General features: G+C 41.2%; 1 pseudogene; it reads left to right on the forward strand.

Annotated features, from left to right (window-relative positions):
* Nucleotides 1-7916, forward strand: part of LOC109322484 — a 281987-nt pseudogene extending 274071 nt beyond the window's left edge.
* The last annotated feature ends 352 nt before the right edge of the window (nucleotides 7917-8268 follow it).

The following is an 8268-nucleotide window of genomic DNA, read 5'->3' on the forward strand; positions in this document are numbered from 1 at the left end:
CAGTTGAACAGGCTATAGGTAACGTTGCTTCTAAAGTTTACAAGTATAAAAATGCCATAAATATTATTGCAGTCAAATGCTCCATCTTAGTGTATGCTAAATGTTGAATATTGTACCTATGGACATTTTTACACATGCTTTGGGGGTCAGGGCAGGCGGGGCAGGATGGGAGGGGGAGAGCCTTTAATTTGAGTGGCTTCAAGAGCCGGTCTAATTAAAGCACTTGCAGCATCTCATGTATCAGCATCTCCTCACTTCAAAATGGTGGTGGGGATGCTTTAACTAACGCTTATCAAACTTTAGTTAAAGTGCCCCTGCTGCCATTTTGAAGCATGGGGATGCTGGTACATGAGACGTGGAGGCTGCTAGAGGTGTGCTAATTAGCATGCTACGGCAGAGTCTGCTCCGACGTGCTATAATTACAGAGTGTCGGAGCAGCTTCCCTGCACATCTACAAGCACCCTATGTGTCTGTGTGCATGTGATGGCAATAGAAGATGCAGTTCAGAGGACAGAGTTCTGGTTGTTTTTTGCACTAGTTGAAAATGGTGTTTTAGTTGTGCTTGTCACTCATAAGGCCTGAATTCTAAGGAAATACTTAAGGCACCTTAACTTGCCCCACATCTTGCAGGAGTGGGAAAAGGATGGCTATCAGACCACCAGTGGAAGTGTAATGCTGCAATGTATGCATGGTTTGATTTGCAAGCATGGAACACCAGACCACCACCTAGCACATTCACAAAAACCCACTGGGCTATGGCTACAAGCAGCCACGAAGATGGTCATGTATGTCGTGATGGGCACAGAATCCAGGGAGATATTTGGGATAATAGTATTCTGCTGTCTGTAGGTAACTTTGTTCTAGTGAATAAGCCTTGTAGGCTAGCTGGTGTAGTCATCAGTCTATCATGGCTTGGTTGATCTGTCGCCTAGTTACAATAGGCTTCTTTTTCTAGCTCTGTTCTGAGAAATTATTACAGTTCCATTTCAGTTATTGTTTGCATGTTTTTCTTAACAGCCTTCCCTGAGCAGCTTCTAATTTAATCTTACATGTTCGCAAGTTCTCATGAAAGGAGGTCTTTAGATTGGTATCTTATGTTTTCAAAGAAGTAAAACTAGCTGCCTCACACACACACACACAGCCCTGTGGTGAATGTATTCTGGCAGTCTCACCTTACCTCCTTTAAAAGGACTGGCAGGTTGAACCAGATGGCCTTTTTCTGTTGCTAAAGCTTTTCATGTTATATTCTGCTGATCCAATTTTTGTATTTTCCTGCATTTCACACTGCAGAATGCAAAAGTTTAAAGGCTTTTAATGTTTACGTGACAAAATCTCGCTGCTAAGTACAGTATTACTGACGGATTAGTTTAATGTAATAGTTTAATGTAATTTAATTATAGTAATAATGCACAGCAACAATCTGACTACTTATTTAGGATTGTGAGACATTCTCTCTTAAAAGCTTCAGCATTATTGTTTAGTTTTTATGCTCCAACACCATGGTACTCAGCTCCCATTAAAATAATGTCATAAGGTGTAGAAAGAGAAGCCTGAAGCAGTGTGCTCCATTTCAGCAACCTGAGCAAATTATAAGAACTCACAAAGTTAACAGAAATCTGTTTTGTATCATAAGAGAATAGACATGCAGTTTGAATTGAAAGCTTGTGGTTCTTTGAGTGGCTTTAAAGGCCAAAGACTTGCACTTCACAGTTTTCTAAAAAACACAGAAAAGCCCACCTGATCTACACTTTGTATTTACCCAAGAGCATGTACTGTCCATTTGTTTTAATTTCTATTCCACCCATGAGCAGCCTCCTAACCCACATTAACTATTTTTGTGTTGAGCTTTGTCTGTTGTAGCCTGCAGCTTGCATTGTCTTCAGTAAGAGTTGTAGGTACTCAGCAGTTCTGAAAATCCAGCACATAATACTGGGGGGTTTTGTTGTTCTATCTACAGATCTTATTGTCTAGCAAACCTTAATTTAGCCTCAAAACAGCCCAGAAAGAAGAGGGACAAATTCTGCCTTACTTGTGAATTTTTATCTAGGACAAGCCCACATGGAAGAAAGTCTTCACAATAGGGTGTTCCTCATCTCCATGGCAACAGGATCTTGCCCAGATCTTTGTTCTGATCCTGGGCTGATGTAGGGACTGCCTGAGATGAAGCACTATGGATTTTAACTCAACCTGCTAATTTATGTGAAAACTACAATTCCCCAGTGTGTTCACCAGGATTCTACCTAGTGCTTGTTAATTCAAGTTACTTACCTTGAGCTAAAAACATATGGTTCAATCAATCTAAGCTTTAGCTTGTCCACGTTTCATGCGGACATAGCAATGCCAGCAGTGCCCCCCGTGCAGGCAGAAAAGCTTTGTCTGCTGACCCAGCTACACCATCTGCCTGACCAATTTCAGCTAAGCCCTCTGCTATCAGCATAGCTACATCCAGATAGGGAGGTTACAAGAATAGTCAGTTGGTGTTGCTGGGGATTTCAGTCAAGTTACACTAACTCAAATGAAAAAGCTGCCTATGCTTTTGGGCTGCCTATGTTTTAACTTAACCTATTTAGCAATTGTTTGTCTTGAGTACAATTTCAGGTATCAAGCTACATAATGGCACCTAATTGCCATTTGTGCTGTTGAAAATCTGCCCACCTTAATTTAATGTCACACATTTTAAAGACTAAGCTAGACAAAACTGCTAAAAAGATGTCAAATGGTGTCTATGTAGTGTTAGAGGAGAAGAGAGGATTCAATCAAGTGTAGCTAACTTTTGCCCTTGTAAACAAGGACAAAAAGGAAAGTGTGGAAGGGATGACTGTAAGTATAAATTCTACATAATAGCTGAGGAAAGTAGTGTTACAGAGACAGACTGGTTTACCCATGTTCAGAGAAGCTGAGATATGAATAGAAACAAAAACGTATTGGTCATAAGACCAATTTGTCATGGAATAAAAGAGGAGGACAGAGCATTACTACATTAGCTGCTTCACAGACACTTTCCAGGTCCATAATTTTATCCCACAATAAAATGGAGATAAAACCCAGCTAAAAACATAGTAGCTTAGCTCTTGAAAGCTGACTTACTTTAAGAGGTCCTTTATACCCGCCTCTCCCCCACCACCCATGGCATAGCTCCATACTTTTAAGATATAATCACTATCAAGAAAGATATATCTATAACAGCTATTGTGCTTCACCTGTAGCATCATCGCGGACACAAGGCTCTGTAATTGTCACTGTGCTGTGGGTAGGTCAGATTAATCTCTGGTTGGCAGTAAAATCTTGGTTTTGCCTAGCTACCTTGGGGTTTTAAAAACTCCCTCTCAACTCCATTAGGATGTAACTGTGAACTAGTTAATAGCCTTTAGTTCCCTCACTGCATAAAACCCCTTTTTGACAATGAGGACACATTTCCAGGTTTGCAATTCTGTCATGCCAGTTTATCTACCCTGTTTCCAATCCAGGTGACAGCATTTATGGAACCATGAGCATGCTGCTGCTAGGCCTAGTGCTTTTACAGAATAGCCATGGCTTAATTTTCAGACACATACAGACAAAAACAGAAGTAGAATTTAGAATACCCCAAAAAGCCAAGAAGTCTTGATTCTAGAATTATGGATGTGGATCAGGTGGATGCTGAACCTGCTGACACACATCTAGTGTCCTACAGCTGATTTTTATCAATGTGATTCTGCATAGCCGAGAAATGACTCATACCACAAAACTAAAATAGTGAGATACTTGAGGCCAGCAGGCTCTCTCTCTCCACTATTGATTGGCATTGCACCCTTTATCCTACTCATGTTAAAATAGCTGGTTTAAAAAAAAAAATCCTCTCCTTCTGAGTGAGAAAGGTCAGTGTAACATTGAGTCTGTTGGGTCATTTTGATTATCTATTAAGTGTATTAATTATGCTGTCCCCGTAATGTTATTTTCTTGCATATATATCATTGTTCAGAAACTCCCAGACAGTTAATGCCTATTTAAAGTGACCCTATGAAACTACTTGTTTGTGACCCTTCTTTTCTTCTTTATTTTGCCTTTAAGGTATAGTGATCTTCTGTGCTGCCGTGAACTTGACTCATGGGCTCAGGATCTCTCCCTCCCTAGTGCCGTCTGGATATCAGGCTTTTTCAACCCCCAGTCCTTCCTCACAGGTAGGAAGCACATCACAACTCATTAGTAATTTACTGCTACAGTAATTTTTATAATTACTGCCAGGAGGCCTCATTAAATTTGATCTAATGAATAAATATTGTATTTTTCAACGTGATTACCAGAACAGCTTAAGCTGAGTGCCATAAACAATTATTTTCTTCAATACGCAGTATGTCAGTGACTATTGATTTTTATTTTGTAAAGAATTTGCTGTATTCATATCAACGGCTATTCAGTAACAGCTTGGCCTCTGAAGTATCAATTGTCAAGGAACAGATGGTTGAAATAGAAATTGGGGTATCTGTTGCAAAAAGTAAAATAATGCACATTAGAGAAAATGAATGGCTATTAACAGTATATTTTGGGGTCATGAAAGGGTATTCTAGTACAGTTGCACTCTCTTCATACTTAAAGCTGATTATTTTATTTGCTTTGTTTTTGTCAATCAGTGGTATGAAATGGTTTAGAAGTACTTATAAGATACAAAAATACAGGTAGAGACGAACACTTGTGTGCTAACAGTAACGGAGTATATTTAGTTTGCTTTTACATGTAATTTGATTTGATTAAATGTTTCTTAGTAACAGGTTTAGAAGTAGAGAGTTATGAAGTAGACTCTAATGTGAGGCAAAGCAACTAATTAATCTCGTTTACTTTCTGGCATCACCCATTTAAAAAAAAATCCTTTTATTAGCCATTTTTAACATACAAAAATTATATAGGCCCACAAAATTGGTAATAATATATAGGGCAAAAGAGTTTGGCATGAAGAGCAAAACTTAAAATCTTATAGTGTTTATTATAACTGAAGAACTACTTAAAGACTATTTTCCTGGGTGTTTTTAAGCAATACATTTCTCACTCCATTTTTAAACAAAGCATTGCCTACTGCACAATTTCACTGTATCACTATGCAGTTTTTGGTGCTTGCATAAATCTGTCATACAGCAAAAAAGCAAACATACAAATATTTAAAGTAAGAAAATATGTTGTTAATTCCACAAAAATTGCCAGGGTGACTCAGGGCAATTTACATATCCGGAAGTACTTTTTATAAATTGACCATTTAAAATTGATAGTATCTATTTCACTCGTGCATTTAAGTAACACTGAGGGAGTCTTCTTTTCTTTATCATGATGTAATGTGATGCTTTCTACCAATCCTTTTACTGTGGGTCAATTTCTCATCTACCTTACGCCAACTTTACGTGAATTGCCTTGAGTGCAGGTCCTGATTTGTAATCGTGTGATTGATAAGTGGTCAGCAAAGTCCTGTCCTACTAGGATCATGAAGGCATTCTATTGTGCCTGTATGGACATCCTCTGCTGTCAGTGAGAAGCTAATACGTGGTTCATGCAGCCCTGATGGTGAATACTTGCCCTACTTTGCTACACTTTGCTGCAGAGGGCATGTGTATCACAGTGCAGCTCTATGCCACTGATCTCCAGTGTTGAATTAGACTCCTTTGTGGGCTGCTTCCAGCCCATGAGCCACCAAACCCTAGCATAAACGATATAGGTCTTAGGAGGACTTCTGAACCAAGTAGATAGCTCGGTATGTGAACAGCAGTACAAAGCTCCTCTTCCTTCATTGTAAACATAGTGGTTAGAGGAATTGCCAAGGACATGGGAAGCTGTGTTCTAGGCCCCTCTTAACTTCAGGGACTTTGAATCCATGCCTGTCATGTCCCAGCAGCATGCCTAATGACCAAACCAGGGGCCAAACTGTTGCAATTTTTTAAGCTGGCCCACTGGTGAAGATGGGAAGCATAAGGCCAGACCAAGAGGAAACGAAAGGGAGCCTAACACTATGGCCGAAGGAGGTGTGGACACTGCTGCTGAAGAGGGAACCCTGGGTGCTGATTCCCAAAGCTGTTTCTGCATTTTACCCAATGCTTCTAATGCTCAATACACCACATACACAGATGTCTCCGGAGAAATGCTGTTGTAAGCCACAGCATTACACTGGATTACATTTATAGGTAAAATGGGATGGAAACCTGACTCAGTGGAATTGATTTGTGTGAGAGGTGGGGCCTGCTCTGTACCACACAGAAGATCTGAAAAAAAAATGGTGGCTCACCAGTCACTAGCATCTCCCACTCCACTCTGTTTTAGCTGACTAGGTGACAAGAAGTGTCCAGGACAAGTATAATTTCAGGAAATATTTGACAGTGGAGAGAATCATTTGATGTTCCATAAGGCAGAGTTGGCTAATGAGCAAGGGATGGCACATGTATTGAACACTTGTGAGTTTTATTTTCCCACAATGCCAGTCAAGATATTCTAAAGTTTGCTGGGACCTATCCCTTAGGTTTCTGATGCCTCAGTGTAAATACATGCACACTCCTGTACAAAGTGCTACCTAATAGTGTAGGCTTGGCTTCTCTTCCAGGTACCTAGGCTGGACTTTTGAACAGATGGAACGTCACATAAAAAAAATCTGTTCTCTACCCCCCCAGTACTGTTTGCATTTTTCCCAGTGACATTGTAATACAAAAAATGAACAACACTGGAAGTAAGAGCTCACTGCCCATCCTCTCAGGGCAACAGCCACCTTGCTGAGTCAGGTTTCCTCTAGTTTGTTCTTCCCTCTGTTTTCAGGAGGCTTTTCCCCTTGACTGTCCATTGACCTATCTTCAACCCTGGCCTAGTGATTGACTGCTGCCCTGTGATGTGGGAGGTTAACGTTCAAGGCTCCCTCTTCCCTCCCAGGGAGATGGATCTAAGAGCTGGGTCTTTCTGGTCTCCCGTCTCAGCTTCTGGGCAAAAGCTTTGTTTCACTTCCCAGCAACTGGGAGCCCTCAGAGGGACCAGGCCTCCCACTCCCTAGTCCAGTGACACAAGCAGGAGACTATTATACCAAATGCATCCCACTGCCTTCCAAGCTGCAAGGCCAAATTCATCTTGGGAATTCATAGTGGCAGCTCAGGCAGATTCCTGCTCAATCTAGACTTTGATAATCATTATTTGGCACCTACCTCTCCCCATTTGTTGTCTATAGAACAGAGGTACCCAACCACCATGGCCCAGTACTGGGCTGCAAAGGGGTGGCTGCCCGGTCATGGCATGAGCCCCCTGCTTGGACCCCCTACCTGTCTGCCTGGGCAAGCAGCTTCCGCTGCCAGCAGTCACATGTGGGGTTAAAAGCTGGGCAGCCCAGGGAGGGAGGCAGCCAGCTCCATGCACCCCATCCCACTCCCATGCCTGTCCACAGTATAAAACAGGTTGGGAACTGCTGATATAGAACATGTGCGTCAGCTTAGGACTAAAGCTACTGGATGGGAAGACAGTGACTTAGCTCCTACATGGATCTAGTTTTTAGTTTGCAGTTTGACCACCTATAAGTATTACCTGATCTCTGCAATAGGAAAAAGAAGGTTGAATTGTGATCAGGCTTAATAACATGCGTCACCCAGGCCTGATAGAAGCTTGGCCACTGTTTTTGGCTTTTCCCCTCATACTTACAGTTGAAAGCTGACACTGAGCAATGCTTTCTATCTTCTTCGAAGGAAAACTGGCATGATGGATGAGTTTAGAAGAATGGTAGATGTGGTAGGAAGAAAAACTCCTATACTGCCTGCAGTGTAATGCAGTTCAACAATCTTGTTTCAGCTCTGATGCAGAGCATACCCAGTAAGAACTAATGGCCTTTAGATATACAGTTAACAGTGGATATCACAAAAAAGACCAAAGAGTTTACTCAAGTTGCTAGAGAAGGGGTACACACACCCCCATACTTGGAACACAAGTAGAACAATATAGGCATAACTTCTGGTTGTGGTTGGCATGGAGTAAAGGGGCCAAGGTAAAGTGTGGGTAAGTTTTAGTCTCAATAAAAATATGTAATAAATATGAAATCTTAGCAGGGTATTAGTATTTTTTTTTTGTTTAAGAGATCTTTAACTTTGCAGCTATTTCTGTTCCCAAGCTCCTGCTACAACTGATTATCAATCTCACTAGAAGAAGTACAAGCATGTAGTTGTGGGTTTTTTGAAGCTGAACCTGATCCTGTCAGACTAACCTGATTGCCTTTTATGATCAGGTCACAAAGGCAATGGATGCAGGTGTTGCCGTGGACGTAGTCTTTCTAGACTTCAGCAAGGC

The sequence above is a fragment of the Crocodylus porosus genome, unplaced genomic scaffold (assembly GCF_001723895.1).
Source record: "Crocodylus porosus isolate Cpor-Errol unplaced genomic scaffold, CroPor_comp1, whole genome shotgun sequence".
Classification (NCBI taxonomy): Eukaryota; Metazoa; Chordata; order Crocodylia; family Crocodylidae; genus Crocodylus; species Crocodylus porosus.